Raw genomic sequence first — 11,272 nt, 5'->3', positions numbered from 1 at the left:
CTATATTTATTTTTGCTTTATTATTGTCTTTCGGGGTTGTCAAAAAACCTTTTCATCAATTTTCTAGGACCAGGCCTTACAGAAACTATTTTAGCTCATGACTTTGTAAATTGAAATGGACAATACAATTCAGAAACCAGAGGAAAAGATGGTGAACTGAGAGAAAATTGCGCAAGAAGAACTTGAGAAATTGTAACAGCAATTTAGACCCTTCCTCACTCAGTAACCCCAGTATTGATGCATCATTTATTCGTCCAACCCCCGTTTCAAACCAATTGTAACTTACTACTCTACCTGGCTGCCGACAATTAACAGTAATTAATTGTAACTAATTTACAGCAAAGTAGCTAACTTGTCTTGCGGAGTCAGCATTCAATTAACTCCAACTAATTGCTAAGTAACTAAGTCTTTCTGACACAGTAACGAAGTTAGCTTGCTAAGATCTTACAAAATCTCAATGATTTTTTTGAGAACTTTTTTATTTTAGGATGAAAATATAATGTATTTTAGGGTATATCTCACTCAAGTGTTATTTCAATATATAAACTAAAATACCCTACTTTTGGTTTCGAATTTTCTGTCTCCAAATTAGTCTCTATCCCTTCTTTATACAACTGCCACATGTCTCCAACTTTTTGATAATTCAAACTCAAATAAACCAATAATAATCGGTTGACAAGTTTACTCTAACCCCCAACTTGAATGTCAGATGATTTATTGAGTACAAGATATTAGATGTCAATCCCGTAGAAAAGATTGTCAATTACTGATAGTTTTCGAACTCCTCCATTGTTTAGATGATCACAAATAAAGCACTTAAATTTACTCTACTAACATGTAATAAAAGAAGTAAAATAACAACAAAAATGTGTCTAAAATTATGAAATCCCTAACTACTCTTGCAAGTGAAAACAAATCATCTATTAGTATCCGTCTTCTTGACTTTCTTGAAAGAGGACAATCTACATCTAATTACCTCAAGGATCTCTTGTTGAATAACTTTTGTATCCCTACATTCATTCCTAAATTGTGTTGCATTCCTTTCTTTCCAAATGCACTAAATAGCAGCTGCCAACAAAAACTCTTCCTTGTTTTAGCAAGAGATTTGCCTTTCAAATTAATTCCAATCCAATCAATCAAATTGCTCCTATTGGTACCATCATACAGCACATTTGGATTCGAAATAAATCCAAATACTATTAGTAATAGAGCAATCAAAAAACAAATGGCTGTGGTCTTCAATGTCAGCTTTTTATCTTCAATAGTTTTTTCTTTTCGCTTCTCAATTTTGCTGAACATATTAGCTCTTGCTTATCTGGAGCCTGCAGCACAGGATTTGGATCAATACTTATGGTCTAAATATATTCCAACAAGATACTTACACAGTCAAGCTCAATTATTTTTGTGTTTCATTGTTTTCTTCCAGTGCCAACTTCCAAATAGTTAGCTTACTATAAAGATAAAACTCAGGAAGGGCTCAAAGACATGCAGACTTGAAAGTATTTAGTTAGAATTTAAAGTTACACTATTAAGATGTCAAATATATCGTTTAAAGTTATTGAACTCAACATAACAAAATTACTTTCTTGCATTGAATCAATCTGAATAAAGCAAAAATTTCCAAGCTCATCTATTAGAGCGGACAAAAAATTAGAAGGGATTTGCAATTTTCACCCTCGAAGTGTCATCAATTTTTGGTTTGCACCATCCTAAACTATTACTTGTAGCACTTAGCTGGAAAAAGATAAGATGACCAGCAAAGAAAAAGTTTAGACAGTTTACTTTCATTAGACTTGTGAAAACATTGCTAAGTTGGAGAATGAAAAAGCTTGTTCCTGTGTAAAGATGAAACGTTTAAAAAAAATAGAGAGAGAGAGAGAGAGAGAGAGAGAGAGAGAGAGAGAGAGAGAGAGAGAGAGAGAGAGAGAGAGAGAGAGAGAGAGAGAGAGAGAGAGATTTGATCATCTTTTGTTTTTTTTTTTTTTTTGGATAACATATTAATCAATTTACCTAAGGTACACGATAAGCAATTTAATATTTTCATATAGTAATTAGGACAGAAAATCCCAATCACTTAACGTAAACTATAAGCAATTTAACAATTGTGTAAAAGAATTTTCTGGAATAACTTAGATTACTCATGTAAAATTCACTTCACTTTGTGCTCCATCTGGTTACAGCCTAGCTGAAGCCCAGAAAGGGTAGCCCCAACGGGGTAAGTTCGGCCGGTCATGTAGTCCTTCTTTAAGGCATTGATCAGTGTTCGAGTTCCGTAGTTACCATGTTTAGAGTAGGTTGGGGCGTCCTCTCCCGGGCCGCAGAGGGATTAGTCAGGTCAAAGGTCCGGATACCCAATGTGTCGTAAAAAAAAAAAAAAAAGAAGCCCAGAAAGTGGCAACAAATGTAGTCAACCTACAAAAACAACTTAAGCTGGTTAGCCAAATCATCCAAGTAAATATTACCGGTTGTAAACAATTGCTAATTGATTTTCTGGTCAATTTTAGGACAAACACTTTTACCTGTTCCTTTAAAATCTTGGTGTAAAAATACATTGAGAACATCTTTTCCTGCTAGAATCTTTCTTTATATATTAGTCGACTTATTTAGCTATGATCCCCCGAATCCTGCATCCAAAGCCTGTCCAATACGAAGACTACTTTTCTGACTCTCATCTAATCTTTCTTTATTTTCTTGCTTCTAAAAATTCTTTCTTTATTTCAAAATTACCTTTAATTCAATGTTCAATTATAAAAACTTAGGCTTGTATTACTCAACATACTCTCTTTTTTTTCTGACAACGATAACATTTGTATAACCTAATCTAATGTGTAAGGAACTAGTAGATGTATAGATCTGATTAAAGTAAAATGGTGCTCTGACACCTCCTTTAGATTTTTTTCAGTGCAGATAAAATTGAAACCTCTGACCTACAGGTTAAAAAGGGGCTTGGTCCCTTTTGGTGTAGTACTAAACATACTCGTTTAACTTTTCATTGTCAGTCCAACGAATGAGGCATCAAACTACAAAATACATTTCACCTATCATTTTCTAAAAAATAATAATGAAAGATTTTCAGCATTAAAGAGCATCAACAAAACGGTTAATAATTGACTTACCATGACAGCACAAAAAGCATCTAAGTGGTTCCTTGTCTTCATGTAAATAAATAAATATATATATATATATATATACATGCTAACCTCTGTTATTGATCATCCCAAAAACCAAGAAAATAGGTTCTCAATGGCTACTTTAATTTCTTCATAAAAAATCAAAGGTTCTCAATGGCTACTTTCATAAAAAATCGTATATCATTTATGGCGCGTAATATTACTCTCTTTTTTTATTTTTACCCTCTTCAACTCCATGGTGCGAGCAGACAAGAGTTGAGTTTTGAGCAATATGTTTCACTTCAGAATAAAGGTGTTCCCCACAACGTTTTGAAACTTGGACCGTTAATTAAACCAGTAAAGTAATTGGGTCGAGATTCAATATGTCAAATCGATTCAACCCCAGTTCGATGATATTTTATATATATATACACATACACATAAACACCTACACTTATGCATAGAATAATTGTTTCAATTGTTCCAGACTGTTATCCCATAGACTAATTTAAGACATCACTTGATAAAAAATTAAATATTTTAAAAAACAAATAAATATTTTAAATTGTAAATTCAAACAAATAAATTTATCTCAATTGTACCTACTTCGTAAAAATGTTAAATCCCATACAAACCACAACCATATTCTAAAATTAAACAAAATGCATTGAGATTTTTGAAATTAAACAAAATCTAATAGAACTACAAAAGAAAACAACAATCTTTGAGTTTGAGACTGAGAAACATAAAGAGTTTGATTACTTTTTTAGAAATTATTGGGAACAAAAGATTCTACTAATAAGTTTTATTATGTTTAAAACTTTAGGTTCAATTTTTTAGCGGTTCACGATTCAATTCGGGTTGAACGGTCTGACCGATTTTTAGCGATTTTGATCGATTTTTACGAAAAGTCGATATTAGTAATGAATTGGATCAAAGACTTGGCCGATTTGCAGTCTGATTAGTCGAATTGACAGGTCGATCCGATTTTCAAAACATTGGTTCCCCAAGCTTTTAAAAGGGAGCTGATCCCTCCATCAGGTCCTACAAAGGATCCTCCACCACCTCCACTGATAGAGCCACATGGGCCACATGCTTTACCCCAGGGTAGCGTATTTCCTAGGCTTTAAAGAAGGGTGCCTGTCCCTCCATCAGGTCCGCCAAAGAATCCACCGCCGCCACCACCATTAGGGCCATTTGTGGATCAAAAATCCTAAATAATCGGTATTCCGGTCCATGAAACATTGAGTTGATATAATAATAGTAACTAGTTGCTATCAATGCCTAGATTGCATAACTAGGCGCTTGTTCAATGTGGCTATCCAAATAAAGTTTTTTGCTTATCTATTGTCGTTAGCATTTTTATTTGCTAGTCAATAAAACTATGCGATTTTTCTTGCTGATGGTTGTGAACTTTTGCTTCTAATCATATACTATCGCAAATTAATTTCTTTTTATATAAAGTTTCGTGTAATTCATTAGCGTGGGGGTCAATCAAAGCCTCGTCAACTCTCATTTAGTGACAATGTATTTGGCATTAATGTTGGCTGTGCATGTAAATTTTTTAAGTGATTATATATTTTGCCATGATGAACAATTTATGGCAAAGATTTTCTCCACTCAGTTTCTTCTCGTAAATAATGGTTTGTATTGTTAACACGTCAAAAAATTACAAAGGTGAGATAGTTTTGGATTTTGTTGGATAGTTTATAACCCAAAAAGGGTCTAAAACAGCTGAACAATCCCTGAAAATAAGCGCAATGTTTGCTTAATTTGATTTTAGTGGAATTCAGCTGCTTTAGTCATCCAAAGGCAAATTTTGGATCTTTAAGAAGGTGGAGAGAGATTTGCCCTGAACAATATGTCCTGATCATCTGGCCCCTTTGTATCTTTCACGTATCCTCCCACCTATTTTTGTGAGTGGAGGAGAAATCAGATCTTAATGGTATATTTCATGCACACTTTGATTCGGTTATCTCACTTGTTAATGCTATGTTACAAATATATGATTAGCATAAGAAAAAGAAGACAAATTTCTTGTGGCCTAGCTTAGGCCAGCTTGCATCCACCAATTGGAATTCGAAATATTTTTTACATCCAAGATTTACATGATCATTAGCTAAATAGATTCTAACAAAGCTTTCAACCAAAAATGTCAAAAAGACGGTTCAGTAGCCTTTATGAGGATTGAAGCCTATTACTTCATGCTGAAGGCTTTGTTCGCAATCTAAGTGATTGAACACATCAAGTTATACAGGACATTATGATGATCCTTTATCTCCTCCTCAATTGGTGAAGGACAATAGGTTTTATTCATGAATCTGACCTTTATCTCTTGAATTGATGAAGGACAGTAGGTTTCATTCACAAATGTAACGTGGTCAATGCTGTTATGCTCCTGCAACTTAACATTGAACTAAGCCCCATGTACTGAATAACAGTTGTTTTTTTTTGTTTTGTGGCTTTTTGAAAATTTGTACAGAAAACAGAAGGACAACTCTCTTGTCAATGATTCTCAGGCAAATATAAAGTGATCCCCTACCAATCCAAGCTCAATTGGAGGATATCTACATACTCCAATTTACCTAATCTTCTCCTAGCAGCATTTTCTTCAACAAACAATGCTAGAGTGCATTTGAAGTTGAATAAAATCCCGGACAAGCAGCGTTTTAAGGGGGGAGTATTGTCATGACCCCAAATGTATTAGATAATCCAAATCCTTAGTTGTTAATATTGTAGTTTAGTGGAGGACTTTGGATTGATTAGTAAAGATAAGCATGTATATATAGTTGTAAATGGTTGAAACCCATTAGGCAATATCAGAATTTTCAAGTTAACTTCTCTCTCATTTCTAGTTTCTCTGTTTCTCTCTCTGTTCTTCCTCGATTCCTCCTTTTTCCTTCTTCTTCTTCTTCAACTAGTCTTCCTTGTATCTTCTTCTTGAAGCTGGGTTCCTGACAGTTGGTATCAGAGCAGCCCTTCCTTGGACTGCCATTAATTTCAATTGCAAGCTCTGTTTCTTTCTTTCCTTCCTCTTCTTCTCTGTTTTTTCTTCTTTTCTCTCTCTACTCTATCTTTGATCCTTCTTTCCTTCCTAACTTCTATTTCTGATTCCTTCTTGTTAACTTTTCAAGATTCATCAATAATCCACTACTACTACTACCGAATTGAGTTCCCAATTCCCATCTTATTAAATTGTACCGATGGATGAAAATAATGTCTATGAACTCTTAGAAGACCAAATCATGAGGGGAGACTTGAATATGGATGAGTTGCAGGAACAAGTTGAATTACAAGCTCAAAGATTCCAAGAACAATTCCAAGAATAGTTGGCTGCAAAAGGAAATGGTGGCTATCATAAGTTGGATGTAACAATGTACAAATTCAATTGTAATTTCAACATTATGCTTCGAGTACTCAGTCATAAAAAGGGGTATACACTGGAAGAGCATCAAAGAATTATTGGGGAAATGGGGTTGCCTGCCACATCCATTCAAACCAAGGAGGTCCCTCTTTCAACATCTACCCCAATCAAGAAGTGGACTGATGCACATTCGACAACGGTAGAAACAGAAAAGTTTAGAGCCCTCCGTGGTGAAATGGAAGAACATTTGGAAGGTGACTATAGTTTTGCAATTGAAGACCACCACCTGTTTGATAAAAGTTCAAAGCTTCCTTCTTCAGTCATCTCAGTTCAAGGGGACTTGAAACATTCAACGTTGGGCAGTGAAAGAGAATTAGAATTCAAGAATCAACTTCTTGAAACTGAGACAAGTAATTTGAATCAGAAGCTGATAGAGGAAAAAGTTGGTATGATTTCTTTTCCACAATTTTCAAGTACTGACTTGGTTATGTCTTCTAAAGGAAATTCTAGACAAGATAGAAAAGGTGATGAAATCATCTTAAATCATCAAGTGCTGGATAACACAGAGATTGAAACTCATAGAATTGATATTCAAGAAAATGTTGATATTGAGTCACATGACTTGCAATTGATGAAAGGAGAGATTAATATGTCTGAATCTGTTGAGGCTTGTCATAAACTAGAAAGGCAAAGATTGCAAGATGAAGTGGAAGAGCCTAGTGTATTGCAGCAATGGGTTGTTGTTGAAAAAAATCACAAAACTGTTGAAGAATTTAGATTGTTGATGTTGTTAGGAGGTCCTGGATTGATTGGAGATTATGTAATTAGTGCCTCGAAGGCAGACACCAAATTTGTGCTACAGTTTTTGAAGCCAGGAGACCTCATAGAGGTTATTGCAAGTGTTTTCCTTCAAGAGCACTTGCCTGAAATCATCGGAAATGAGTCCAAAGTTGTGATTAAAGCATGGGCTCAAATTATTACTCGGTTCAAGGGTGGCACTCTTACAAGAAGTATTAATCAAAGTCCAAGCCAAAATTATAGAATAGCTACTTGGGTAAACTTGAATAATGATTGCATGTCTCTCCTTGAAGATGTTTCTAGTGATCAAGATTCATCCTTTGCTGCTGAATCAAATACAAGTTTCACGCTTGTTTTTGATGGCCTTAGTGGTTACCAAGTTGGTGCGGATGTGGAAATGATTAAATCAGTGGCACTGGATTGAGTGTGTGACTACATTTAAAGGTGGCATTGGTAGTTTGAGGGAATTGTTGCATTCAAGAGTTTCACATTTACCTTTTAAGAAATATGTGTAGAAGTTAGAAAACTTAAAGCTCGGAATTCAGAAATGGAATAGGGTTATGGACTGGCTACAACCTTATGCTGCAAAGGAGTTGTTCCAACTTAGAGGATAACTTTTGATAGAGTTTTGGAAGGGTGAGATCAAAGAGATTTCCCTGTTGCACCCTGTCTTTGAGTAGCACAATGCCAGTGGGAAAGCAACTGGTATTAGAAGATTATGAAGCTGCATTTTGATTGTCTGAAGTTGACCAAGAGAGTTCACAAGATTTCTATGAATGTTGCATTTCTCCAGGTTTCAGTTTCAAAGCTCAATCCTTGAGGACAAGGATTCTTTTAAGGGGGCAGTATTGTCATGACCCCAAATGTATTAGATAATCCAAATCCTTAGTTGTTAATATTGTAGTTTAGTGGAGGACTTTGGATTGATTAGTAAAGATAAGCATGTATATATAGTTGTAAATGGTTGAAACCCATTAGGCAATATCAGAATTTTCAAGTTAACTTCTCTCTCATTTCTAGTTTCTCTGTTTCTCTCTCTGTTCTTCCTCGATTCCTCCTTTTTCCTGCTTCTTCTTCTTCAACTAGTCTTCCTTGTATCTTCTTCTTGAAGCTGGGTTCCTGACAGTAAACCTAAAATTGAAACAAATAAAAACTCAAATTAAACTAATTAAAAGGTAAAATTCAAAACCAAAAATTTGGTGTCTACAGTTTGCCCCTCTTTGTCTGAGTTTTGGAAAAACTTGAGACAAAGAAGTAGACACCAAGTGCTTACCTGTGTTATTTGGCTGCAAAAGGACTCCAACGAATAAAAATTCAAAACAAGACTGACCTGCATAAACGAAAATCATGGGACTGACCCGAATAAAATGAAAATCATGGGACTGGCCCGAATAAAATGAAAATCATGGTGCACACTAGTGGGACTGACCCACGGCTAATGGCAATGACAAATGAAAGACACACTAGTGGGACAAACCCAACGGCTAGCGGCGAATGCAAATGAAAGGCACACTAGTGGGACGAACCCAACGGCTAGCGGCGAATGCAATTAAAAGGCACACTAGTGGGACAAACCCAACGGCTAGCGGCGAATGCAATTAAAAGGCACACTAGTGGGACAAACCCAACGGCTAGCGGCGGATGCACATGAAAGGCACACTAGTGGGACAAACCCAACGGCTAGTGGCGAAAGCAAATGAAAGGCTCACTAGTGGGACAAACCCAACGGCTAGCGGCGAATGCAAATGAAAGGCACACTAGTGGGACAAACCCAACGGTTAGCGGCGAATGCAAATGAAAGGCACACTAGTGGGACAAACCCAACGGCTAGTGGCGAAAGCAAATGAAAGGCACACTAGTGGGACAAACCCAACGGCTAGCGGCGAATGCAATTAAAAGGCACACTAGTGGGACAAACCCAACGGCTAGCGGCGGATGCAATTAAAAGGCACACTAGTGGGACAAACCCAACGGCTAGCGGCGAATGCAAATGAAAGGCACACTAGTGGGACAAACCCAACGGCTAGCGGCGAATGCAAATGAAAGGCACACTAGTGGGACAAACCCAACGGCTAGCGGCGAAAGCAAATGAACATGCTTACTGGCGGGACAAACCTAGCTCCAGCAGCGATGAAAATGAAATGCTTACTGGCGGGACAAACCCAGCTCCAGTAGCAATGAAAATGAAATGCTTTTGACAATCGGACAGTGGAATCAAAACCCGAGCCTGCCGTGATGAACTTGACTTGATTGATTTTTTTGATTTTTGTTTGGTGATTTTTCTTTTCTTTTTGCTTTTCTTTTTGACTTTTGAGAATCTTTCCAAAAAAAAATTAATTTGCCCCAGTATGATGAATTTTTGTAACTTGAGTCCATAGTTGATTCTGTATCGCCATGTTGTTGCACCTTTTGATCAAATTTGCTTGCAACATTTTCGATTTGCCTTTGTTCACCAGAGGACTCCTTCCAACACCGATTCCAGTGCGAGGTGTGATTGTTTTCGTCCATGCATGGAATTTTTCTGCAAAAGAGAAAAAACAAAAGAATTGCCACCATCATTTGATCTGCTTGCCTTTTGAGAATCGTGTAAACATAAGCCTTTTGATGCCTTCGTCAAAGTTGGCCGCGGCATCTGACTTGGTTGGATTTATCACTTCAAATGTCTCTGCTTTTCCAGACTGACCGGGTAAGCATTTTGCCATATTGCGAAGCCTTCGTAATTGGCTTGGCTGCACCTTAGCCCTTTTTTAAGAGATGACTGAACCCAAGTATGCTTCGAGTAAACCACGGTATGGCCAACTACACTTCAACAAGACTTGATAAACACCAAAATGCATGATTCATATCACCTTAATGTCAAAGCTAATGACTTCTCTAAATGCAGCTTTAAACAGATATTATTCACGACATCATAGTCAGGCAGCGAACAAAATCAAGCAGGTCAAACCAGCCGCAACTTGACAAACAAAGAAAGGAAAATCAATTGCAATGAAACCGAAAGTTTGAAGCTTGCTGCAGCCAAATCTAAGTTTAACCTTGGAAATCTAACAACCGTGTGCCTTGCCTAACATGAAGGCTCTAGGGACAAAGGCCAGAGGCCATACTTATAAGAATATATCAACATCAGCCACAATAATGATACACGAACCATAAAGCAAGGACTCACCTCCATGAATACACAAACCATAAACTATAAATCCCTACACAAACTTATCAAATCTGAAAGCTAAAGTGAAAGTTCTACCAAGAAGCAGAGACAAAGATGGATTAACTGTCGCGCCCCACTTTTTGAATGATGAGTGTGGTGTGAGATGTGAGTGTGTAGTGTGTGTGTGGACGTGTGCAAAATGAAAATAAAGGGCCATGGGACTTAAGAATGCGACGATTTGGCCAAGTGAAGTTCAGAAAGGGTTTTTTAATGAAAATGGAGTCGCCACTTGGTATAGAGTTAGGGTGTACCAAGTCACCCAAAAATGATTTTTGTTTTTTGAATGAAAAAGTAAATAAACCCTTTTAGAGAACTTTTGGGTCTACGTAACCAAAAGAGGGATCGGGGGTCACATTTGACGAAGGGGAAGGCAAGGATAAAAATCCAAGGCACCCCTTCGACCTAGCCAAGGCTAGTTGCGTGAGTTAAACCAATTTTTCCTAATTTTTCTACCCAAGGTATGTATCGCGTGTTGGATATGTCTATATGAATGCAAAAACCTAGACCTAGGGGGACATGGGGGAAATTTCTCTTCAAAGGTCAAGTGGTGTCAATCACATTAATTGTGAAGCCCAATAATGATCCTTTGGAGAGGTCACACATAATCCTAAATGACGTAAAATGAGTGGAATGCATGCCATGTGAAAATGTGAGTTTGTGTGAAGTGAGAAAAAGTGATAAAATAATAGGATGTAAGTGGAGGTGTGCAAATGTATTTACAAAGTAAGGTAAGTAAAGAATGATAATGTGAAAACAACATAAAGTGCATGTGTGCGAGTGATATTATATAAA

This window comes from Coffea arabica, chromosome 7e, assembly GCF_036785885.1.
Source record: "Coffea arabica cultivar ET-39 chromosome 7e, Coffea Arabica ET-39 HiFi, whole genome shotgun sequence".
NCBI lineage: Eukaryota > Viridiplantae > Streptophyta > Magnoliopsida > Gentianales > Rubiaceae > Coffea > Coffea arabica.
The sequence above is the reverse complement of the archived record's forward strand: the minus strand, read 5'-3'. Positions refer to the sequence as shown.